The sequence below is a fragment of the Ptychodera flava genome, chromosome 15, assembly GCF_041260155.1.
Source record: "Ptychodera flava strain L36383 chromosome 15, AS_Pfla_20210202, whole genome shotgun sequence".
Taxonomy (NCBI): domain Eukaryota; kingdom Metazoa; phylum Hemichordata; class Enteropneusta; family Ptychoderidae; genus Ptychodera; species Ptychodera flava.
The window spans coordinates 38,184,011-38,210,665 of NC_091942.1; the positions used below are offsets into that span (position 1 = coordinate 38,184,011).

The following is a 26,655-nucleotide window of genomic DNA, read 5'->3' on the forward strand; positions in this document are numbered from 1 at the left end:
ACTTGAACAATTTTGATCTATTTATAGTTTCTGAAAATGGACAATTCTTTTGGAATAGAAGGCATAAAGCTATGTTATATCGATGTGCATGCCACGGACCTAAAAGGATAAACTTTTTAGTACAGGACCACTTTTAATCACTTTGCGATCCTCAACGCTTGTTCATATACGCATCGTTTCATAGGTGATCAACTCTGTTTTCAAACCCATTGGAGGAATTTTATACATAGTTAACATAAGATACTCCGAACAATTGTCAGAATATTGTTATTTATTTTACATGCTCTGTAAAACTTTTCATAAGCTCGTGCTGAAAATGCCTTCAAGAAGCAAATCAAATTTAGAGAAATACTGCTTTACCGCTGCATTTTATTTCACACGACTAGAAATAACAGATTTTAATGTAAACTTCTGCTAGTCAGCCTGATGAGCTCGGAAACAAAATAAAATGTAGATATTTTTATTGGATCTCAAGAGATGTGTTGACTGTAAGGATGTTTCATTTTTGTGTTTGAATGAAGTATCTTTCACGAAATAGATAAGAACTTTCTGACAAATTTTGGCAAGGTTTCTACAACTTTCACCGAAAAAAATTCTCACACTGTAAATTGCGATTTGTAGCATCAGTTCGGTGTCGTAGAATACAATTGCAGCATCATATGATATATTGAAGGAGGATATTGAGACATTTTATCGATGGATAATTATAAAGGCTATTCAATGAAATTGAATGCCAGGAAGAACTTGAGCCTTCGCTAAATACAATATGTTGTATGATGGAGCAAATATCAATGAAATTGACTGAATCTCTAAATAGATTGCCTGATAACACGAAGATTATGGGGTCAAGGCAGTCGCTGCACATTTAGTGTAACTTCGAGACTTCTATTTCTAGTTATCTCACATTATTAGGTCAAATGACGTCACAGTCGCAATGTTCCATTGGGCTCACATTTGACGAGCGGCAACCTATATTAAGTACATTTATTAATACAGCAAGGCAGGTTTCAAAATATGACATCCTTTGTACAGACATTCATTACCCATCTAAACGGACAACCGGCCAAACATTGAATCCATACAAATACGATTGCTGATATCATGATCTTCAATATGCAAAGTCTGTATTAATAGAGACTTTTGTATTTCAAGCATTGATTGAGAAATGTTGGATTGACACGACAACATCATTCTTTGTCCCTGCTTTCACTCTTTGAGTGACGATGGATACATAGACAGACAACATGATGCCCGAGATGGATGGTGGATAGTCTGGGTGTCAGAGAACTAAATACATATTTACTTGACCTTACACTAATGGTGAAGTTTTTCTATGTAAACCCTGAGCCGATTTCTACAAAACGTTTGACAGTGTTGGCATTATTGTCAGCAAACTATGTAAACTCCTATAAGAGACTCTGAAATTTTGACTTCCTTCTCCTGAGTGATGCCTAAGGGTCATTAGGGGTCAATTAGTGAAATTTCGATACATAAAGACAGCATAAAGGCATTATCACAGATAAACACTGATGTAACCTTCATTTGTCAAACAATATCCTTGTTTGTAAACAATAGCGATAAAAAACAGTTAACTTCCTTAACTTTATTAGGCTACGACACTGTCCGTTTCATACAATGCAATTGCTGCTAGGCTACACTTCCATATGCAATGTCATGCAGTATGATGCAATGCCAATGTAGTGTCATGAAATTCCATCTAGACAACAATCTGGAATGGCAGTGAGAAAATTCATTCCATAGAAATGTCAACCAAAGTTACATGTTCCAGATATTCTATTTTAATACGACGCTCTACCACATTACGCATTTAACAAATAGCACTGGTATCAAAAAGATTACGATATACATCATAAGTCGGTACTGGCCAAATTTGAATATCCTTTGTTATAGCAATGCAACCTTATAACGCTATGTGGTTTCATAACGGCCGGGTAATATAGCTTCTTATTGACGAGTAAAATAGTCTCCTTTCATATTAGTACGGTCTACAGTTCGTTCTCCATCGACTAATTTTGTCCTGAAGAAAATTAGTAAGGTATATCTGTACTTCTTCCCGACTTCCTTATTTTCTTACTTTCATGACACGCTTTGCGAAAGTTTGAGAAAGTATTAAAGTGTAATATGTGACACTAAATGATAATATTATATCCCTGTACGCTGCTAATTTAATTTGCAAATCTGGATGAAACCAGCGATAAAGCGCCGTAATAACGTCATTGTATCGAATCAGTTAAGGTTATGCTAATGTGGGAGATTCCTGTGACCTCTAAGAGATTCCTGTGACCTCTAAGAGATTCCTGTGACCTCTACGAGATTCCTGTGACCTCTCTATAATAGTTGTAATCCAACCTTGACGAGAATTCCACTGGTTTGCGATTTGCGCAGTTGCGAATGAGGCACCGCGCTCATTATGAATTTCCGGCAATGCTCACTCATCATCGTCTGATATCCGGACGATTTCCACTTTCGTAGGAATGTTGAAGCCTGTGAGACTGCTTCTGGAGTTGATTTTGTTGCTTCTCGTGTTTGCTCTGGATAATACTCGTGACGACAGCGGCGATGAGAGAAACACCGAAGACGCCGAGACAGGTGTAACCGATATTCATCGTCTTTTTGTGACGGATGCTTGCGCCAACAGCCAGCAGCGACACAGCAACTATTAGCGATAGGGATGTTAGAGACCACGCCCATCTCACTAGTAGCCCGATCGATGGCATGTTTTTAGTCAATAGGTCAAAATTCTTCCTTCATTGGAGAGACGAAAAGGTCATTCAGATGATGTAATTATTCGACTCATCAATCAGTATGCGGACATTGCCTTCGTTTCCTTGACATCACAGTGGTGATAAATGCATTTCAATTCCTTTCTCGTTGACCTGTCGGCAATGTTTTCCATGTGTCAAACACCAAGGGTGTAAAATTCTGATATAATGTCCTCGAGTACTAGTAGAATCTCCAAGGTAACGCTCATAAAAGTAGATGGGTTTGAATTTATTACAGTTGGTCATATACAGATCATAAACGAATAGCAAACAAATGAAGTCAAATAAGTAACACTTCAGCCCATGTGTTTCAAAGACATGGCGTCGTCTTACATTTTTTTAGCGAGTATGTGTCGAGATAGACCACTCTCGTGTCGTATTAAATGTACTCCCATAACAACTTAAGTCTTAAACGTTGCTCTGAATTTACTGACTTCCAGTGAAATATCACTAGATCTCTTCTGTCGACAAGACACTGCTCAGTGACTGTAGAGTGATCTTGTTCCTCTATCTGTCCATTTGTCACATGTTTTGTACTACATTCAAAACTGGTATGATTAGTGGTGAGCGTCGTGGAGATAGGCGGTGTTCCTGCAAAGAGAGAGAAAAATGGTCACTCTCGTTATCATCAATATTGTCTGATTTTTGAAAGTTCTTCATCAAAGAAATTCGTCTTAAATTACTAAATCATATATGCATATATACTTGAAATGTAATTCTACATTTTCCTTCAAATATTTGCATTGGAAACAACACTCGTACACATGACCTTGAACGAAGTCGTGCTTTGGTCACTTACTGTTAAAGAAAAGCAGTAGTCTTAATGGATCTGCATACAGAATACATGCAGAATTCAAATACTTCCACTCTATGTATTTCTCAACAGTGTTCGTGAGTGAACTTACAACGACTTGAAGGACTCACAACATAAAATATCGATTTCATCCGACTCTTCACGGCAGATGGTACGCCCTCAATAGGCAAATTGAAAAAAAAAGCTTTCGTGAACTGAGTCAGCGATGTGGATACAGGACTGATCAAGATATAAAATTAAATATTTCCTCTTTTTCAGACCCCAAAATCCTATTTCACATACCCCTTTCCTGCTCAAAATAATCATCAAATCCCCGCACTTGCCGTGCTCCCCTGCCGACATCAAAATGGCTTGTATGTCACTTTCTATACACTCTGAAGCATTCAAACCTGTTCAAACTTGATCAAATGTTAACTTGTACTTCTGTAGCGTTGTAATTTGGCCTGATATTGAATTTTTCAAAGTTATTATCAAAGTGAAATAACAACCACGAGATATTTTGACGAGGTCAACTATTGATTCACTGAATACATAGATTTGGGTGATTGGTTATATGTGACGTGTGAATTTTAATGCAGGGTGATTCAGAGCCAAAGATCAACGGTTCAATTGCCATGGCAAGATAATAAAATAAGCCATTACAGTTTGATAACTTTTCAGGTTTTTTTTCACTGTTCTGTGTATCACCTACAGATTCTAGTCCTTCTAATTAAAATAGTGCATACCTCTTTGACAAATTTTCGAAAAAAATTATAGTTTTTCAAAAACTTTTCCATCAATTCAATAAAGTTCGTGAAGATTTGAAAACAAAGAAGAAAATGCTGAGTTCAGCATCTTGTTTCCATGGAAATCCGTACCTTAATTGCCCCAAGGGTTTACCCTGAATTGCTGGCCATCAACAATTCTAAATTAGAGACAATGTGGCTCTATAAAGTCGAATTTTGCATGGTGACACAAATTTTTATTATCAATTTTGAGAAATAATGCCCAGAAGTAGCCTTTAGCAAACTATGAGAAAACATGTGTCTTTGATTCTTGAGTTGCAAACTACCTTGATGTATGCTGAAATGTAAAATATTTGGTTTTTGAACTTAGTATATATTCATAATTATTGCTGACAGTTGAATTTCGGTCTGCATGTCAGTTCATTCTAAATTGAATTTGTATCCAAACTTCACTATTGACTCGGGGTTTTTTATAGTGACAATGCAGGCTGTACATTTGTTGGTTACATGACAAGCTTAAAGTTTAAAAGTGGATTACTCATCATGCTTTAGGAAGTAAACCTAGATATCCCAGTTTACGATTGCACAGAAGAATTTTCGAAATAATTGTAAAGCATCGCATTTTCTTTCTTCAAAATTAAATTTTACAACAAAAGAAATGTCATAAAATCACATACACAAAAACTGGTGAGGACCAAGAAGGTAGTTTATCAAGAACTAATCTAGTCCTTGGCCCGGACAACAAAAACACGATTGGAACTAATTTGGGATAATTGGATTTTCATATTTTGCAAATTTCTCAAAAGTGTTAGGTGCCATATAGCTGAATGTTGCAATATCGCAAATTACTCATAAAAACGAGTGAGTAATATAAAAAGAAAAGCAGATGAGATAACATTTGCAGATTAAATCGACATTACTTCACCATCCAATTATCCCAAATTAGTTCCAATCGTATTCAAAGTTAAATCACAAATAGAGTGAAACAGTTTAAATACGTACTGGAGGTAGATAAAGTTGAAAATTGCGTATGGTAAATTAATACATATTTGTTATAGTATGCAAGCCAGGATATGGTAAATTAATACATATAGTGTTATAGTGTGCAAACTAGGATATGGTAAATTAATACATATAGTGTTGTAGTGTGCAAGCTTTGCAAATTCTTTTCTGTTTGGGGATTTTCTTTTATTCACATTCTTTTGAAATCTAGATTCTGTAAGTTTGTACCGACCTTAATCATACCATTTATATCTATAAAATTTTTATTCATATTTTTAAAAAGGTATCGTTCTTAAGTATATCATTTGAATAAAAAAGCCCCACGTATTTATTCATCTTTATTTAATAGTGTGTTCATAATTTAAAAGTTTGCTTACTTATGAATAACTTAAGATTATGTCTTAACTTCACTTTCTCCTCAAGTAAGGAGACTATCCATTAAACCTTCCACCCAGTTGCTGAAGTCGAGGTCACAAATCTAAACCCGTTACTCAAGGATGAGATTAAATATTGTCCTACGTAGGATTACATGTGATGTGTATATTTTGCATTTCGACGATTTACGTGGATAACATTCATGAACCGGATAACATTCTAATTAGGCATGTGCATTGTAACAAGTACACAACTTGTAATTTTTCATGACATTGAAATTCATAACTTTGTTTTGTCCCAACAAAGTTCCATAAAGACGGTACACTTTGATAGTAATCTAAAACACCCCGCAGTCTAAGTCCAACCCCTGACATCATAGAATCAGCTCACCAATACTCCTGCCCTCCAGAGGTCTTCCTGAATGGTGCCTAACCATGAAGTTACGGATACAAAACATGCACGACAAGTGTTAAGGAAAGGTGTGAAGTGACAACAAATACCTGTAGTGTAAGAGATAAAGCGTTGATGAGCAAGAAAGATCATAAGTTCTAGTACATGGTGCGTAGTTCTGTTTCGTTGGCACCAATTTGACAGAACATCTCATGTCTTTTAGTGTTTCATCTGAAACTGACCCAATTTACAATTCTATTCTTGTCAAAAACAGCCCGAACTGTGCAATTCAAAAAGAACATTAAGGAGCAGCGAGCCATGGTCATTCTGGGCAAACGAAGTGATTCACACGAATCACTTGGAAGACGTTAAGAACATAACACTTGGTACATTATATCGCTATATAGGTTCCCAGCACACCATGCACTACGGCGAGTACCGCGTGTATAGTTCTAGGGTCACACCATTTCTGACAAGCTTTATTGGTGATAGGTCTCGCATAAGTTAACATCTATTGCAAGAAAATGCTGCGCATTGATATTAGTAATCACTGTAATTAGACTTCTTTTCCCAGCCTTCGCTACACTCGCAACACTTCAATACGTATCGAGAGGGGAGTCTATAAAAAGTTTGCACTTCGGATCTTGCAGTGTATATAAGTTAAGGTTTGTTAGATTCAAAATTAGCAGGAAATTTAAGATTCACTGCCTACAGTTGATTTACAAAACTATTTAGGGCCTCAACGACATTACTTTGCTTGAAAGGTTAACTGTAGTGGACTGGTATGTATTTCCCTGAAATTTGCTTTCTGCTCCGAATCACAAACTTAACTCTGTTCCATATCATGAACTTTATAACTCTACTCCGAATCATAAAACTCAACGAGCGAATCTCAGGTTGATAGGGTGTATACGTTGTTATAACACGCCACGTGCTCATTTCTTGTCGCGATTCGCCAGAATACGTCACGTGACAGGAAAATAGATACGTCTAGTCCCCATCGGATCGACAAAAGTGACGTCAGAGGGTATTTTTTGAAAAGCTATTTCCCTAGGGAAATAGTTCTGACCAAATTTGGAAAAGTGCCCGGTCACGTGATTGTAGTGTCGTCTGCAGCTTTGTAACTATGGCGGGTGACCAGAACGTGATGTGCGTCCGGGATAGGTGACGACACATTCTCTAAAACAGATTTTCCAACATTTTCCAACATTCCAACAGCGTAGGAACTTGAACAGCTCATCGACGGAAAAGATTAAAGTGCAACAAGGGATGTCGCTAGGTATGTTTAGAATATTTTTTTGAAAGAAAGTGGTACCACATACAACTGAAACCGCTGTGGAAACATCGCCCAGTATACTTGTCACAATGGATTGTTGCGGTGCAAAATATCAAAACACATTAAAAAACTATATAACAATACAACATGAGCATGTGTTGTGTTATAAAACACCTATAGCCTGGTCTTTATTCGGGCTATAGCGCCCGTCTATTACCCCTCGTGGCCGTGTGTTACCAGAAACACATCGCTATACCCCTCGGCCTACGGCCTCGGGGAATAGCGATTTGTTTCTGGTAACGCACGGCCCGTCGGGGTAATAGACGGGCGCTATAGCCCTCATGACCAGGCAATAGGTGTTAATAGGGTATATAATTTGATAGGGTATATGCGTTGATAGGGTATATACGTTGATAGGGTATATGCGTTGATAGGGTATATCACAGGGTATCGTAAAGTTGCTTGGATAGTCGTTCCGAGGCGGGCGGCCGCAGGTCGCCGTTTACTATTTTTTCCAAGTAAACGGCGACCTGCGGTCGCCCGCCTCGGAACGACTATCCAAGCAACTTTACGATAACCTGTGGGGTATATACGTTGATAGGGTATATACGTTGATAGGGTATATACGTTGATAGGGTATATACGTTGATAGGGTATATACGTTGATAGGGTATATACGTTGATAGGGTATATGCGTTGATAGGGTATATACGTTGATAGGGTATATTCGTTGATAGGGTATATACGTTGATAGGGTATATACGTTGATAGGGTATATACATTGATAATATTCCTCTTCATAAAAAATCCTGTTCGTGAATGTTAACGAACTCCGAAAATCCATAAAAATGTATCCAGTCTCCTGACAGCCTTCCATGTCTTAGCCGTCTAATGTTATCAAAATACCCTATATTTCACGTATTTTCGTCTCAGACAAAAAATATAAGAGTGTGAATATAAGAAAATATTAACCTAAATATCAATAATGTACCTAAAACACGATTTGAACTAATTTGGGATAATTGGATTTTCATATTTTGCAAATTTCTCAAAAGTGTTAGGTGCCATATAGCTGAATGTTGCAATATCGCAAATTACTCATAAAAACAACTGTGTAATATAAAAAGAAAAGCAGATGAGATAACATTTGTAGATTAAATCGACATTACTTCACCATCCAATTATCCCAAATTAGTTCCAATCGTGTTCTAAGTTTTCAAGTTATTATTTCAGATATTTCACGACAGTTCGTACTAACTTCCCAAGTTATGTTACTTTCATCATTATCCAACTAAATCATGTATGATGTCTGTCTCTCTGTCTCTCTGTCTCTGTCTTTATGTATGTATGTATGTATGTATGTATGTATGTATGTATGTATGTATGTATGTATGTATGTATGTATGTATGTATGTATGTATGTATGTATGTATGTATGTATGTATGTATGTATGTATGTATGTATGTATGTATGTATGTATGTATGTATGTATGTATGTATGTATGTATGTATGTATGTATGTGTTCATGCTTGTACCTATGCGTTAACATACATATGTACTTATGCACACATACATGTAAGCTTATGGGGTTGAAACGCGCATTTGAAAACAAGGTTTTACTCCAACAATCACAGATTTACCGATAAATAAAGTTTGAAGACATTGACAATCCTTGATGGTAAGTTATGGGCGAGTTGTGTGGGAACCTTGGAAAAAACGTCTTGTCAGACAGTATCAAGACAAAAACATGCCAGTCAGCCAGTGTACCATGCTAAATACAACCTATCAATGTTCTAGCCATTAAGAGTTGAAGGTCGGTCATACCACGACTGACTTCAAGCTGTATGACTTCAAATTATTGTAATGTACACCCTGTGAGATAGCTACCTTGCTGGATACCGCATAATCACCAAACAATTCCATCAGGCCACGCGGCTTGGTCGATCAAATAACGGTTTACATTACGTCTCCGTCGACCGATCGTTTTCAATCACGTTTTACAACGTGTGGCTTTGCTAACACAGTAATTGCCTTGCGAGGTGACTTAGTCCGACCTGGCGAAGTTGAAATTTTCCACATGCCATTGGGGATCACAATTCAATTAGTGACTCATCTAAAAACCCCACTGTAGGATGCATTCATTCATCTTTGTAAAGGTTGGCAACCGATAATATTCAATAGGAACTACTTAAGTTTTGTCAGACTTCATTTTCAGTTTACAAGGTATATTATTTTATCGTATATGGTGTCTGGCCATATTGATGAACGGCATAGGGTTTATCGAATGATAGAATCGGCGTTTTATGAGCCATGTATTTACAAGAACAATTTAGGAACTGTTCTGTCCTGAATTGCAGCAGAGGGCCTGATTCAATCAAATTATGGAGTGAGAGATATTCATCTACACTTCAAAGACGTTCAAATTTCCCTCATTAATGCATGAACGTAATTTCCCTCGATAGGAAATCGAGTTTATTGTTGACATTGGTGACATTTGTGGCAAAGCGTATCGCCTGGCGATCTTGATCAAAATGCTCTAGTTTCTGTATTAACAAATATTTCATTATTTCAGACTGTATTGGTTTCTACGCAGTTGAATAAGGAACACAAAACAAGAACACAAAATACAGACAGAGGGGTACTGTACACAGACACACAATACAACTCGGCACGACACATCTTTATTGCCAGGTAATAATAATAGCAACAGCATATCAAGTCAATGCCCGTGAAATCAGGAACCGAATGCCTTAAATCTAATTATTTCTTATGATTTGAATCACTTTATACACTGTAATAGCCAGTACGTACAAACATTTATATTGTTCATACACGAACAAAGATATATGCATTGTACATACATGTAAGTACATTTATGTAGCGTAATGGCGTGCAATAGCAATGGAAAATAGAGATGGATTCGCACATTCATGTTCTCAGATGTAAAAGATAAAAAAGGGAAGGGAAATGATATGTCGCGCTAGTAGTTTGTATAGCCGACATCAATATATAGTTCTTTAAATGAAAAGGTCCGTATAGACATTGCACAACATATAAATATACGTACATATGATTTCATACATTTGTTTTACATTGTTTCATTTCTATTTATCTTCACGCATATTACGCTTTGTATTGCGGTTTTATCCGCCATATTCAATCATTTGTTTATCTGTGTTCTGTTTAACGTTCCATCATGCTCTTTGTATTGTTCCTTCTCTCTTTGTATTCTTCATTCTGCCTTTCCAATGTTCCAAAATACTTTATTTCTAGCTGTCAGTGGCAAGCTCACTTTGTTTGTCTGTCCACTCGCTTTTAAAGATTCTTTTCTTTCCCTGTTAATCAACCAGCAAACCCCCATCATTCAATACAAATTAAGGTGAGTGGGACGTCAAGGGGCGACCTCGGTCCAACATGTACATGCTTTTACAGCAGTGAAACGAATTGACACACTGAAATCACTGGATAAAATGGAATATGAATACTAATTGGTCTCTCACTGAACAGTACTAGTGCAATATGATACACGCGTGAACTCAAAACTCAAAATGTTCTTTACCCGCCTACGTACTTCATAGTAGCTACGCAGTTTGGTGTCGGCAGATCAGTCTATACTGATTATATTACATTGCTTGGAAAATTTGTTTTTCTACAGAGGAAGTTACACGTTAAAGCTTTGACATTATCAAAACGACATTTTGTGAAAGATAAATGACGAAGACTATCAAATCTTGACCGCAGGGCAATTAGTGACCTTGATGAGTGTTTAAAATTTGAGGCTTGGTCTCCCACTGAACAGCGAAATACACGCGTGAACTCAAAGTTCTTTGAAATGGCGTAATACAATTCAGACAATTGTAAGAGGGCTTCGGATTGTTCGTGACTGACACCAAGTTCCCAGAAGATATAGTCCTGTGTCCTCGTTAATGTCATTGACGAACCACAATTGGCAAAGAATCATGCGGAGAACCACTGCTTAACTCGTAGGATTGTAAAAATAGAAAACAAAATCTCTCACTCTGTCGCTTACGCAAATACATACATACATACATACATACATACATACATACATACATACATACATACATAAATACATATACATACATAAATACATACATACATACATACATACATACATACATACATACATACACACACACACACATACATACACACATACATACATACATACATACATACATACATACATACATACATACATACATACATACATACATACATACATACATACATACATGCATGCATGCATACGTACGTACGTAAGTTCATTCAAAGCGCCGGTTAATAGGCTTATGAGGAAGTCATGTGGTCAATAATACAATCATGTATATTTTATCCGTACCTGCACACGGTAATTAAAATGGTAATTGGGAAACTGGCAGTACAAGTAATGTACAGCCCAAAATGATAACGTGTCATGCGTAAGGAGAAACGTGCTCTGAAAGGCAAATTTATGTCATATCCATATGTTAGGATCCTAATAAAAGACAAACTGCATACCATCGTTAAAGTACGATTTGTCGGCTTTTGTTGGCCTCATCCAGACACAGCCGTGTAACGTGTATTGAAGACTCTCGTCGTTCTAGGTAAACGATGAACTGTGTTCATGAGAAATTCAAGTCTCGTTGGACATACATGTGGCATGTGTAAGGACATGGCTGTTACCAGATGATTTGAAATCATGCATGCCGCAACTAATCACGGACAAAGCGTTTGCGAAGTCCCCACGTCATCACAACGACCTCAACACCCAGCTACTCTGACTACACTCTCGCTATATGCAATAGTGTTGTAGGAGTTCGACATGCGCTGAAATGGACACGCTTACCTCTGACAATGAGATGAATTCGTGCTGGCTCCAAATCGTTAGGAGAGAGAAATACGAAGCTTCATTCTATTCTACTCCCTATTGGACTCCTTAACTTGCCAAACATAACCGCACCAAACCGCCTAGTAACATCGTCGCTCTCATCGGTTGTAATTTATTGAGCAATTGCTTCCTACTGTAGGACGAACTCTCGAGAGTCTTGTCGTGATATGGCAGGAGGAAACTTAGCAGCAAACACTATCATTTCATTAGTAGTTGTGGGCGAAACTACGTATGATAGTTAACTTTGAAGGTCTTTTTAGGTAACAAAACTCAGGAAGTTCTGTTCAAACATTTGAGCTGGTCATATTGGATAACATCACCTAGCAGTAACTGATATTTCAAAAATTATTGTAGCCTACATGACATCGGTGTTTAATCTCTAGAAAGGATCGTTTGGAATGAGAAACAGTTACCTTCTTACGGCGACCTTTCAGCGTGATACATTTTTTCACAGTCAAATTACAGCATGAAACTGCATTTATGGCTTAATTAGGTTATCCGATAGCACACCGTCTTAGCGAAGTGCAACCAAATCGAAGTCAGCAGACGTTGACCAGGTTTTTGTTATCAGTCACATTTGGTTGTAAGCTTCTTTTTAAAATCCCACTTCATGAATATTGTAGCTGAAAGACCCGGGAAGATGTGATTACATAGAGTTAATACAAGACACGTGTAACATGATTTATTATGAAATTAGCTTTTCCAAGAGTCTTGGTCTGCCTACTCATTTCTGCTTAACGTCGAGATTTAACCCCTGTTAAATAAAACTGGTGCCTTGTCTCAATGATATCTGTATGTCTCAACCGATCATTTTGTTATTTGTTTTCAACCAGTAAAATTATTTAATGTGTCCAGGAATGTAAACACACTTCGCGTTGGAAAGTTAAGCAAGAACACCGTACCTCAACAGTTTAGTGAAAATAGTCACTTTTCGTGATTATTTGTATTGTGAGGTTCAAACACGAACCAGTAGGCATCGAAGTTGTTGACTTAATAACTAAGTGAGAATTTTACCAGAGAAATCATACTGTCTGTATCACCCTGAAGTGATGACCTCGTATTTGTTTAATATGTGTTCGCATTATCTGTCCTGCAAATGTAACGTACTCTTGAAACTTCTGAAAGGGAAGGGTTTCTGTCAAACCTCACCATCTCTCTCTCTCTCTCTCTCTCTCTCTCTCTCTCTCTCTCTCTCTCTCTCTCTCTCTCTCTCTCTCTCCCGTCATTATCTTTGCTTGGCACGTGTTTTTCTAAAGTGCATACTGGTTGTAGCACGTAATGTCGACGGTTTTTAGACGAAACCGGGTGATCAGAAGAGATTGAAAGTGTTCAAACTCTGTTTGCAAAACGACTGAAACATTGATAACAACGATCGTAATCTGCGGCTACAAACGCGATACAACTTGTGAACTGAATTGTACTACAAAACAATTCAACAGATCAATAGATGCAGCACGTAACATGGCAACCACAAGAATACACATTGTATGAAATATTTACATATTTAGGGATTACTATTGTATCTGAGATCAAGCTGTCACATTTTTTCACTTGTATTGAATCGTATTAATCTACGAATGTCACCATGATTGCTGATAGTATTCAATATGCCATCTGACATCTATGAAATGCTATTTTTTGCAAAGAAATATGTCATTCGTCAAAATTCTGACATCATTTAGAGAAATCGGTGGCATATGAAGTCACAGTGATTATATCCAAAGCATATGAATGAATATTCACTGGACAATAAAGTAACTCAAAATTCATAACTAAGGAATGACATAAAATTTAATTTTGTTCCAGGCAGACGAATACATAGAATTCAAACTGTCAAAGCCTATGTAATATATGGAATAATTCATATTTCGGAAATTCATTTCTACATGTCAGTAATTATTTATGGTTTCTGAATATATCGGTATTACAATACAGACGTTTTGATCGCATAATCGCTGAAAGGCATTATGGCTGCCCGCAAGGGGCAGCTTGTCAAACCCGTGACGAAGGCCATGTGACCTGACTGTTATCCAGCTCTAAAGGTGACGATATCCGGACATTCGTCATACTTCACACTATTCAGATAAAAAGCAGGTGCACATTGTTTCCCGGTATTCAGGGCAAAGCGAAAGTTCAACCAAGAGGGGCCACTTAAAAAAGTCAGACCGTACGAACAAACGTTAAAACTTAGTTCTGAAGTTATATAGCTGAGTCCAGCGATACTATGTCATTTTTAACATTTTATTAATGTTAAGTCTAATTTGTTGTGATTACCTCATTACGCATTATCAAAATTAATTACTTTGTTGAGTTGCGATATGAATCAATTTATAATGAAAACGCTACACTGTCACGTGATTCATCCGACAAGATTAAAAGTCATTTGCCTTCATATTGTCCATTTCTTATAATCAATTCCCAGACACAATTCTAAAAATAAGTCATGATGCCAAAGATAAAGTTGGCATTTAATACGAACGCGAGTTATTGTTCGATTTTGAGACGTAAATATTTTACCGGTTTTTCAAATCTGGTCTTTCATTTAAATTTTACTAGGACATTAAGATTATGATATTTCAGGCGTAGAAATTTCCCAAAAGAAGGTCAATATTAAATTTTAATCTTAAAGGTAGATGTGTCGCTGCCTAGGTGAATTATTTATGTTTTCATTAATATTACATACTTTATTCGTGACGTGTTTGTCAATACAGTCAGGAATGGATATAAATCCATGTAAGGTTTGCTTGTTCCTGTTTTATGAATTCCACTGACAATAAATGTAAAATCCGTTCTGAAACCTCCTACAGGGAGATCTTTTTAATGTCATGAAATTTGTCAACTTTGTAAAAGTTCGAAGCTGAGGAAAAAAATTGATTGCGATTGCGTCTTGATTTATTATTTGTGGAAATTCAAATCAGTACTTCACTTTATCTCTCTTGCATTGATACATTTCCGTTTAGAGACTATTTGCGCATTGGGGAGAGGTGGGGATTAACACACACTGTCACACTTAAACATAAACCGGGTCAAAAAATATGAGCCAGCACCGTCACTCACACACCCATTTTATAAATCGCGAAACAAAAAGGATAAATTAGATCACTTACAAAATTAAAAATTCACGTTCTGACACATGCACCCATCAGACTTTCCCCCTTTTCAAAGATTATACACAAATATATACAAGGTATCGCGCTTTTAGTCGCCAGCCTTGACATATGAAATAGGAAAAATTCTTTGCAAGGTTGTTAAAAATATATGCAAATAGGTCGAAAGAAATGCCAAAATATCCTCATGAGAGCTATAAATTGTGTGCTGGGGTATGACCTTGCATACGCACATGGTTCTACCTCAAATGAACCTCAATAGACTTACATGTTACACTTGAAGCTTGCCTTCGATTGACGTTTGTCTAACCGGCGTCAAATGGCTATCAATGTCGCCATGACAGTAATATTCCTACGACACCCAACTCATTCTGTTATTTAGTGTTTTACAAGATTTTAATAATTTAACCAAAAAATAATACGTATGATCTTGAAACGAGTGCGTAGAAACGTCTTTGAATGATTTCTTTTGGGAATAGGACAGAAATGCAGGATGTAGGTCCCAGTATGTGTCCTTTATCAAGGATTGTGTGATTACTCCCCGCGTATCAAAAATATCGTTTGTAAAATGCGATGTAATGGATTGACTTGGGATGCACAGCTGGAATTCACCAACGCCCTCATTCATAGGAAATCCTGGTTGATTCGTCTTATTCATTCACGACACGTCGTATCACGACTTTCATCCTTTAAGAGGAATAGTTGCCTTAACTGTACAAGAATGACAGACATGTACAACGGGTCAACTACGTGTATTTTTGTCATACATGGAAAAGAGTCTATCATTTAATTTCCGGGAAATTGTCAGAAAGAGTCATAGCTTATCACTACGAAATTTCCTTGGTTCCCTTGCAAAATTTAGGTGAATGGTGAGTCTGTATTTGAAATGTCTTCATAAAGGCACCAGCTTTGTAACGGTGACCTTCCTGGCTGGAGTGGTTTTGGCGGTTAAGGCTGCGTTCACAAATAACGATGGGGGGGGGCGCTGGAGGAATCTCGATTGAAATCTTATTTTTTTCAGATCCCCCCCTAAGTACCCTAAAAAATTTTCAAATGCCCCCCTCTATATGGTCAAAATTTGTCAAGTCCCCCCCAACTATCACAGGCCCGCATATTTGTAAAGGATGTGAGCGCAGAAAAAATAAACATGTATTGCGCCGTTCTGCTCACAGGTGTTCAACACTACCTGTATTAGCACTTTGTATAGTCATATTCCAAAGGCAAGTTCTTTAAAAGCATCGGTGAATTTTTTAGATTTATCGGTCTAAAAGCCAACTTGAGTTAATCCAACTCTGGCAAGGTAAGTTGCTCCCGCTGAAGAGCACACAAAATGACAATTATGAGAGAGTAGGCAAATTGTGAATTCTAGCAAATTGCCATATTGTAAAAACTGAGCACAGTTACCTACCAAAAATTTGTTTCAAAACTTACAAGACATATATGAATTAGATGCTACTCAAAATTGACAATATTGGAAGGTTAAAATATTCCATCAAATAAATGTTTTAATCTCTGAAATTATGGGTGTAATAATTGCAAATTTGGTTAAAAAATAAATAATTCCATTTGGTCTCATATTTTTTCTTTTAGTCTTTATTGTTCAAAGGTTTACTTCTGTACCATTTTAACAAGAATGTGAAAATTTAGAAAATCAAGCATGGTGACTCCATCTTTTTTCTTTACTATTTGATTATTCTCATATGCCAGAATTAAAAAATTTCTGTGTTCTTCCATTTGTTGCTCTCTGGCCTGATCTTGTTTACAAGTATGTTTCACTGTCATGAGCGTCATTTGACCCAAACTCTAAATTCTTCAACTACCATGTACATCAGAGTCAGAGCTATCTCTGTCACTGTTCAGGTACAGTGACAGTGACACTACAGTAGCAGACTATTAATGATAGTGACACTACCCATAGGCAGTAGCTGTATTAACTTTGATAATTTTGGCAATATTTTTGTTCAGTTTTACAATTGCGTTCTTGGTCTACTCCCTACAGCATGTTGAATTGTCTAGTATTCAGCTTGCTATTACAGCCTGTGTATATGCACCATGCATTTGTATCACTGACAACTGACTGTCAGTCAGGACTTCAATTAAATTATCACCAAATACATATTTATATTTATATACACAGGCTTTGTCGACAATCTAAATATTGTGTGTTTGAGCATGCTGTAGGGAGATAGCAAGAAACTGTAGTTTTTATATGCATAGAAATATTGCAGAAATCATTAATAGTTGCAGCTTCTGCCCTGTTACTAGGCTCAACCTTACGACAAATCACACATTTAGATTTTTTCAAGATAAAAGTCATGAAATGTGACAAAATGGTTATAGATTTTGTTAAATTATTACTAACATTACAACATTTGATGACATAAAAATGGTATTCGTTTTTCATTAAATACCTACAAAAACTTGGAATTGGAAAATGTAAAACACAAAAGGGAACCAAAAATTTTCAAGTCCCCTACAGGTAGAGCAAAATTTTCAAGTCCCCCTCTACTACCCCCAAAATTTTGAATCCCCCCCCCTTGAATTCCTCCAGCCCCCCTAACCGTTTTTGTGAACGCAGCCTAACTCTCAATCATACTCGTGCCATCTCGTGACTCTTCGTACGATGGCAAATCTTCGGGAGATCTACTATTTATTGAATGTTCACTTGTGGCCGCTGGTGGCGACATGTCGATGGCGCAGTCATATGAAGGCGGTACTTCGTTATCTTGAGGTTCTTGTTCAAATTCCATTGTATATCCATGTCTGGCCGTTGTGAGTCCTTCACAATCAATATTTCCAGATTGAGAGTCCCTTTACAAAAAGGAAGAAAACGACGTCTAGCGGTGAGTAACTAATTACGGAGAAACTTGTTTATTGATGGACAATATAGACACTGCTGAATTAGAATCATCATCGACTATGGTTAGGCTGCGTTCACAAATAATGATAAGGGGGCTGGAGGAATCGCGATTGAAATCTAATTTTTTTTCAGATCCCCCCCGCCCTCAATACCCTAAAACATTTTCAAATGCTCCCCTCTATATGATCAAAATTTTCAAGTCCCCCCCCCCCAAAAAAAAAAACTATCACAAGCCCGCATATTTGTACAGGACGTACGCGCAGAGAAAAAAAAACATGTATTGCGCGGTTCCGCTCGCAGGTGTTCAATACTACCTGTTATTAGCAGTTTGTAAAGTTATATTCCTAAGGCAAGTTCTTAAATTGAATCATTTTTAAACGCATCGGTGAACTTTTTGGATTTATCGGTCTAAGTCAACTTGAGTTAAACCAACTCTGGCCAGGTCAATTGCTCCTGCTGAAGAGCACACAAAATGACGATCATGAGAGAGTAGGCAAAGCACAGTGACCTACCAAAAATTTGTTTCAAAAGTACAAGACATATATGAATTAGATGCTACTCAAATTGACAATACTGGAAGGTTAAAACATTCCATCAGATAAATGTTTTAATCTCTGAAATTTTGGGTATGATAATGGCAAATTTAGTTACATATTTTTTCATTTAATCTTTACTATACAGAGTTTTACATTTGTATTATTTTATGACAAAAAGGTGAAAATTTAGAAAATCAAGCACGTTGACCCTACTTTTTTCTTTAATATTTGATTATAGTTATATATCAGAATTAAAAAATTCCCGATAATTTTTCAAGTCTCCTTGTCTTTCGTGTGTTACTCTCTGGCCTGATCTTGTATACAAGTATGTTTCACTGTCATGAGCGTCATTTGACCCAAACTCTTTCTTCAACTACCATGTACATCAGGATTAGAGCTATCTCTGTCACTGCTCCGGTATGTATGCAGTGACAGTGAAACTGCAGTAGCAGGGCTGCACTGCCCCTAGGGAGTAGCTGTGTTAAGGTTCCAAGACAAGAAATTGACCTTTCTAAGCTAACGATTCTCTAGTGGTTAATAAGCTCAGAACCCCTGTAAATTATACATTTTCGGAAAGCCTAGATATAGGGAAACATTTTTGTTACAATAGTGTCACCATTGTTTACATAACTATCACGCGACAGGTAATTTGCATAACCTTTCAAAAATCGGTTTTCCCTATGTTTTGTTTCAATGCTTTGAGATATGTGGCTGAAATTTGTGTCAATGCAAGCTGTTGTAAGGATTTTCCAAAATGTGTCTCAGAATTTTTTTAAACTTTCTTAAACATTTTTTGTGCCAGAAAAACTTCCAGAGCGTTGAATTTAACCCTCGTTAATTTCTTTAAAATTGTGCTCAAGCAATATAAACAAATCTGAGACACACTTTGAAAGCATTGTGACAGCTTGCATTCCAGCAAGTTTGGGTCAGATATTTTGAAGTATTGAGATAAAACAGGGAAAACCGATTTTTGAAAGGTTATGCAAATTACCTGTCACGTGATAGTTAAGTAAACAATGGTGACACTGTGGTTACCAAAATGTTCCCCTATATCTGGGCTTTCAGAAAATGTATAATTTACAGGGGGTTCTGATCTTATTAACCACCAGAGAATTGTTAGATTAAAAAGGTCAATTTCTTGTCTTGGAACCTTAACTCTGATAATTTTGGCAATATTTTTTTCAGTTTATACAACTGGGTTTTTGTCTATTCCCTACAGCATGTTGAACTGTCCAGTATTGAACTTGCTATCACAGCTGTGTATGCGTACACGCATTTGTATCACTGACAACTGACTGTTAGTCTGGACTCCAATTAAATTATCACCTAATACATATTATATATACAGGCTTTGTTGACAAACTGAAGATTGTGTGTTTGAGCATGCTGTAGGGAGATAGCAAGAAACTGTAGTTGATATATTGCATAGAAATATTGCAAAAAAAACTATTAGTAGTTGCAGCTTCTGCCCCGTTACTAGGCCCACTTGTTTGGGTTTTTAGGAAAAATCGCAAGCCTGTAATACATATGTAATGTTGTCGATGAAAGAATTATTGACCTGACTAGAATGCATTTGTCAAGAATATCATTACATTTCCTATGCAATGCGTTTTACTCACAAGGTTTGAAATGATTGATGATAAATTACTGGCGATCATCTTGAAAAGCAAAGCAAAAAAGTTGAACAATTGAATGAGGATGTTCGTTACAACTCGTTACTGAGGTAATTTGACCTTTTTGAAGTTGTGATTCACGAATTATGGGATATCACTGATACGTTACCGCAAATATTTGTAATAAAGCAAATATCTTTATAGCGATAATTGAGAATGTTCTACGCGCCCAAATAGCACAAACATTTGGATTACTTTATAAAAAATTCATATATATATATATATATATATATATATATATATATATATATATATATATATATTATATATATATATACCATTGTATACAGTGAAAAATGTTTATCGATTCGTCATGGCATCCAAAAGTAGGACCAGCAAAGGACAGTTTGCTTCCAGAAATTTTGATATCGTGTGTAAAGCCCATGAAAAAACACAGAAATAATCATAAACTGATCCTTCCTTTATACCAAAGAACTCTGCAGAAAAAAGTATTTATTTGTTTAAATTGCGATGTGTAGCTGTAATGTTGCAGCCATGAAGATGGTATTTGAAAACAGCAGTCAAAATATACTTATATGCCTTATGTTTGTAACGGGGATAGGTCACCATGGAGGGGCGCTATAGCGATGACTCAGTTTATTCAAATCACAGAGGCTCATAAGTGGTTATTGAAGTCAATCTTACAGAGTTTTTCTTTCTTTTTAAATGTTACAAATAAACCACTGCAGCTGAAGAGCACAACATTTGTGTAGCTGTCTTTTGTGTAGCTTGTATTGGCATGTATAGTGCGCCCTCAATGGGGTTGTGATAATATGTGACCTTTAGTTCCGTGACCTCTAGGCCCAGCTCTAGCCATGCCTACTTCCTGCCCTGCCCTCGCTATGCTTACTGTACTAATGTCTGTACACGTGGCCAGAAGGCATGGCCAGAGGAATTGGCTGGAGGTCACGGAACTAAAGGTCGTATTTACATATGATCACATTCCCCATTGAGGGCGCACTATACATGCCAATACAAGCTACACAAAAGACAGCTACACAATGTTGTGCTCTTCAGCTTTAGGGGAGAACCATTTGATTTCTGGGGGGTATGGAGGATTTTGAGAAAAAAAAATTTGTCACCAGGTGAGAGAGAAGAAAAAAAAATTGATCCTGTCATGGCCTGAGAAAAAAAAAATTGTCATAACAGACAGAAGAGAAAAAAAATTGTCACAATGCACCAGAAATAAGCAAAATTTGGAAACCTTATTCTCTGTATTCTTTGCCGGTGCGCCGCCATAGGCGGCGCAAATGATTTACCACAAGCAATTCTTATGTTTCTTTTCCCAGCACTTATGATATAAGCATGCACTACATGGGTCTACTTTACACCTCAGTACACTCAATGTTTTCCTTCCATTTTCTGACCCAAGAAATCATTTTCAGGATTTCTGTTGCAATATCTCAATGGCATAGGCACTATCTAAAGGGGACTATTTGACTTCTGTAAATTGTGAAAATTTTAAAACACAAGACAGGAGTCAATAAACTAGTGTTAAAACCAATATTATTTTCTCAATATGAATTTGTTAGAAAGATGTACCTTGACAATGAAAAATTGAGGAAAAACAAAATATGATGAAATACAATGTGTGAGCCTTGTTTTTCTGACCACAAACACTGGATCGCAAACATACCATATTCAGGCTTTTCATTAGAAGCTGGCAGCTGGAGAAATGACACAAGAAGGTCACAGATTTTCCGTTCCTGTATATTCATTTGTCTTCAGTCTCTGGCAAACAGAACTGTTTTTCACAAATTGTATTGTCATTGTTTGGTTGTTGAATATTGTGACTCAAAAACTGATCATGCAAAAAATGTAAAAAATATCAGTGTTCAATGTCATTTTCAAACAGTTTTACCGAGTGCAAAATAAACTGAAACTCCTCTCAGATTGCACCATTAAACACATCAATTTCTCAAAATTTCCGATACGAGAGGGGGAACCCCCTCTCGTGCTCTCCCCCTATGGGATTCTAATAGTTTCACTTAGTAAACAAATTAAAAAACTCTCAGATTGCACCGGACTGCACCATTGCACACATATATCTTAAAAAATTCCATGTAAGATAGGGGAAAGCCCCTGTGACACTTCCCCCAAAGCCTCTCTCATGTTCTCCCCCTGTACTTTCAAATTCTGCCCGTCAGATATCCTAGTGAAAACCCTGTCATAATATCCATCCAAATTAAACAATATACTATATGTTAGATACTTCGTGATCTTTTATATTTTTATTTTATTGTGACTTTGAATTTCATTTTGATGTGTTCACCTTTTTGAACCATCATGAGATAGCTGATGATTGTCTAGCAGGGTACATCAAGATTTGAAAGGTCTTTACTGTTGCTGTATTGTAATTACAATCTGTATTGGTATTTAACTTTTCTAAGTGGGGAATGGTCAAAATTTCAGAGTTAGAGAGGGAGGTTACTCAAATTCATCATGGTTGGTGAAGGGGGAGGGTCACTCGAAATTTCGGAGTTTCAGGCCGTCAATAATGACGGCTCCCTATATACAACACATTACAAACTTGATGACCAATAAAAAAAAATTTGCACTGCTACTCCATTTGGAAAAAAAAAATTGATGCAGGTCTGACAGTAGAAAAAAAATTGCTGTCACTCTGACAGGAAAAAAAATTTGCTCCCATACCCTCTTCCTCCATACCCCCCCCAGAAATCAAATGGTTCTCCCCTAAACATTGCATAAAACATTGTTGTCTATGTCTTTACCTGCAGCTGCTGGGGGAAACATACGAGGATGCACTATACATGCCAATGCAAGCTACACAAAAGACAGCTACACAAATGTTGTGCTCTTCATGATCAGCTGCAGTGGTTTATTTGTAACATTTAAAAAGAAAGAAAAACTCTGTAATATTGACTTCAATAACCACTTATGAGTCCCTGTGTTCAAATGGTGAAGAAGGGGTTATCATATTTAAGTTGTACGATACTTTGAGAAACAAGAAACACGGCTATTATGACTCTAGATATCGCTTTGATAATCCACTTTATCAATATTCCTGGTGTTGGCAGAATAGCTTTGTATTCACTTTTTTTGACTTTGACCATTGAGGTTTATTTCCCAGCAGATCTCCAAAACTTTGAAGTCTAGGTAAATTCGAAATCATAAGCTGGTGTAGCTGGTAATGGAAACCGTGCGCTCAATAAAACACCATGCACGAATTTAGGCACTAACTTTTAGAAAGCAAATATTTATATTCGTCACCGAGAACACCACCTTCAAATATGTAAAACTCTATATTTACTGTTGTACCTGATAGCAATTAGATACTGTGATGTAAACTCTTATAAATGAAAGAATGGGGCTTTATCTTTGGTACGTGTGCAGGCTAATATTTTGACATCACATTTGCATTTGCTATGACAATCGAAATCAATCTTGCCTGGCTATTCGTCATGACGTATCTGAGGAAACGTACCTTTGTCGTGAAGTCTGAGATGAAGATTCCAATCTTGCCAATGCCGTCGAGTTATCAATCGAATACCTTGATTGGTCTGTGTGGCGCAATGGCCTGTCCACATAAACATCAATTCTAGGCTCCATTACAGTCGCATTAAAAGTGAGAGAAGGAATATCGAACGTCACCTGGCTTGACCTCGGTTCGTCTTGAGGGTCGAATACCCTAGGTGGGCTTACGTCACCGCTTTCCCACCATGAATAGTTACGTTGCCTTGAGTGATTCGCCAACAGGACATCATCAACATTGCCGTTGGTGGCGTGATTGTTGGATTTGCAGACTCCAGGACCGAAAACATACACTGTCTGGGTAACCATGGTGATAAGAGATAGGGCGAAGAGAACCTGGCTGAAGATGGTTGTTTCATTGTGTCCTTGTTTACTCTCGACTATCCAGAGAATAATTGAGCTGAACAACACAGCCCAGCTCACTAAAGCGACAAACGAACACGCACAACTTGTAGTGATTTTGACCATTCCTATGTATTCGTCATACACTGTATATTCATTCGTTTTGACAACATCGTATTTTTCTCTTCATTGAGGACCATGAAGTTTTGTATTTGGTTTCATTTATGAATGTTTATACATTACTTCTTGACAAGGTTGCAAGCCCACTGGTATGATGATGGATGAAACATTTGTGTCGCTCTAGTGACCGCTTCTCTGTATGATGATTTGAAAAATGGCAAATCCTGTGGAACCAATCTCTATGTAATTCCTAGAATACTTACAATATAGCTGGTGTAAAATGTCCCGCTATCATTGCCATTCCTCTGGACAATATTTGTAAATTCTGGAAATGAATTCTGCATTTGATCCGGATCTAACAGAGAAAAATCAATAGAGGAACAGGATGGATCGATTACTGAAAGGAAAACACAGAGTCACTATGACAGATAATGACAGTATGAAATAAAATCAACTACGCAATAATTTTAATGATTATGAAAAATAGTACATTCACCAAGTATTTATGATTACATCGACCATAAACCCAAATCGTGTTCTCTTTCGCCCCTTTAGACATTACAGTCTTTTGCCTCTTTCAATATTACAGAAACCCATTTGCAACACTTCAGGGCATATTTGTTCCCTTTTTAAACATTGTCACTACAATCATAATAACGAACACAAATCAATTCTTATTAGAATACCTAAACGAGTTATTGATAAAATTAGAGCTGTGATTTGTATCGATCAAACAGTTTTTGCTGGATAGCACATTAGTCATTGTTTATTCGCAAAATATCTTGCTGTAATGGATCGACGCTTTCACAGTGTTAACGCAATTGGCATTGCATTTCCACATTGCATAATGTATTTATACTCGAGCTGGGGCTTTCCGCGTAATGATGAAATCACGTTGATAGAACTACTTTTCTTAACAAACGTTGAATAATTTAAGAAGAGATCAGTTGCACACACTGCTGACGAACATGTTAAAATATATATTTGTTTTCAGTGCAGGATAAAAAGCATTATATATATATACAGGTGCGTACTGAGGACAGGCAGAGAAGACATACATACATACATACATACATACATACATACATACATACATACATACATACATACATACATACATACATACATACATACATACATACATACATACATACATACATACATACATACATACATACATACATACATACATACATAGGACGAGATAGAAAGAGGACCAGACGATGAAGACGAAGAGGAAATACAACACGATACGACACAATTTATTTGAAGAAGCGATCTCAATACAGAGATGAGCCTAATGGCAGGGACATCATGGACAGTGTAGAGTCTTTAAACTATAATGTAACATCACCATGAGTATATCATTTTAGAGATTGCAGTAAGGAACCATACTGAAAATTCTAAATAAAGAACATAAAGTCATGATAAATTATGAAATGAAATCTTTATCAATGATTTGATTTTATTCGCTTGTCTGCTAAGAAGCCATGGAAATCTACACAGTGGCGATCTCGTATTAAAATCCTTCTTGATGAAATGAGACAGTATGAGACAGTTTGACGTCCAAAGCCATATTCTGTGATAAATGATAAATTGATGCAGGGAATTATTATTTAGATGCACTCACCTTCGACATTAGCGTTGAAGACATCCGTTGCCTTGACAACAGCTTCAATTTGAGTTCATCGGCTTGGCGGTATTTCATGTGCTGACCGTGATGTTTGCGATAATAGACTGGAAGGCTGTGCTGTGATTGCGGCAGATCATTCAATTTGAATTCAACTTATCGTGAGCAAATAGACCTCGATCGCTGGATTCTATTTGAACACATTTGACATCCTTGGAGTGACCTCGATTGGACCTTTTAGTCATGTATAGATTTGCACGAAGCTTTTCACTGAAAATACCCCTTATCTTAAGGAATATTCCCTAGTTCATATCGCAAAGATGTAAATTTAGATGTGGTTCGCCACTCAGAGTTTATACACGTCTTTTTACGTGTATCTTAGTTGAAATAATATTTAAAATGACACGAAATGGGTGAACTTTTTTCAAAAATTACATACATCGATACGGCAGAAGCAAAATCATTAAGTATTAGCCGAATATCAAGTTACATTTTTTCGATAAAAACCTAGTATGTACACCATGCTCTTCAAAGCGGAAGTGACGCAGTGCCTGCAGGCAAGTCTGTTTTGACATTTCGTCATGAAGTGAATTATACATCGGAACTGCGCCTGTGCGAGTTACTTGTTTGCAAACAA

General features: G+C 36.9%; 2 long non-coding RNA genes across 2 annotated transcripts; both read right to left on the bottom strand.

Moving 5' to 3' along the window:
• Positions 1–1,510: 1,510 nt before the first annotated feature.
• LOC139152119 (uncharacterized) lies at positions 1,511–12,417 on the bottom strand. Its single transcript, XR_011556560.1, has 2 exons — positions 12,217–12,417; positions 1,511–3,374 (listed from the first exon to the last, which is right to left on the bottom strand). It is a non-coding gene; the product is annotated as an uncharacterized lncRNA (long non-coding RNA).
• Positions 12,418–18,039: 5,622 nt separating this feature from the next.
• LOC139152120 (uncharacterized) lies at positions 18,040–26,236 on the bottom strand. The gene is made up of 3 exons (XR_011556561.1): positions 26,019–26,236; positions 23,880–24,743; positions 18,040–18,176 (listed from the first exon to the last, which is right to left on the bottom strand). It is a non-coding gene; the product is annotated as an uncharacterized lncRNA (long non-coding RNA).
• Between the last annotated feature and the right edge of the window lie 419 nt (positions 26,237–26,655).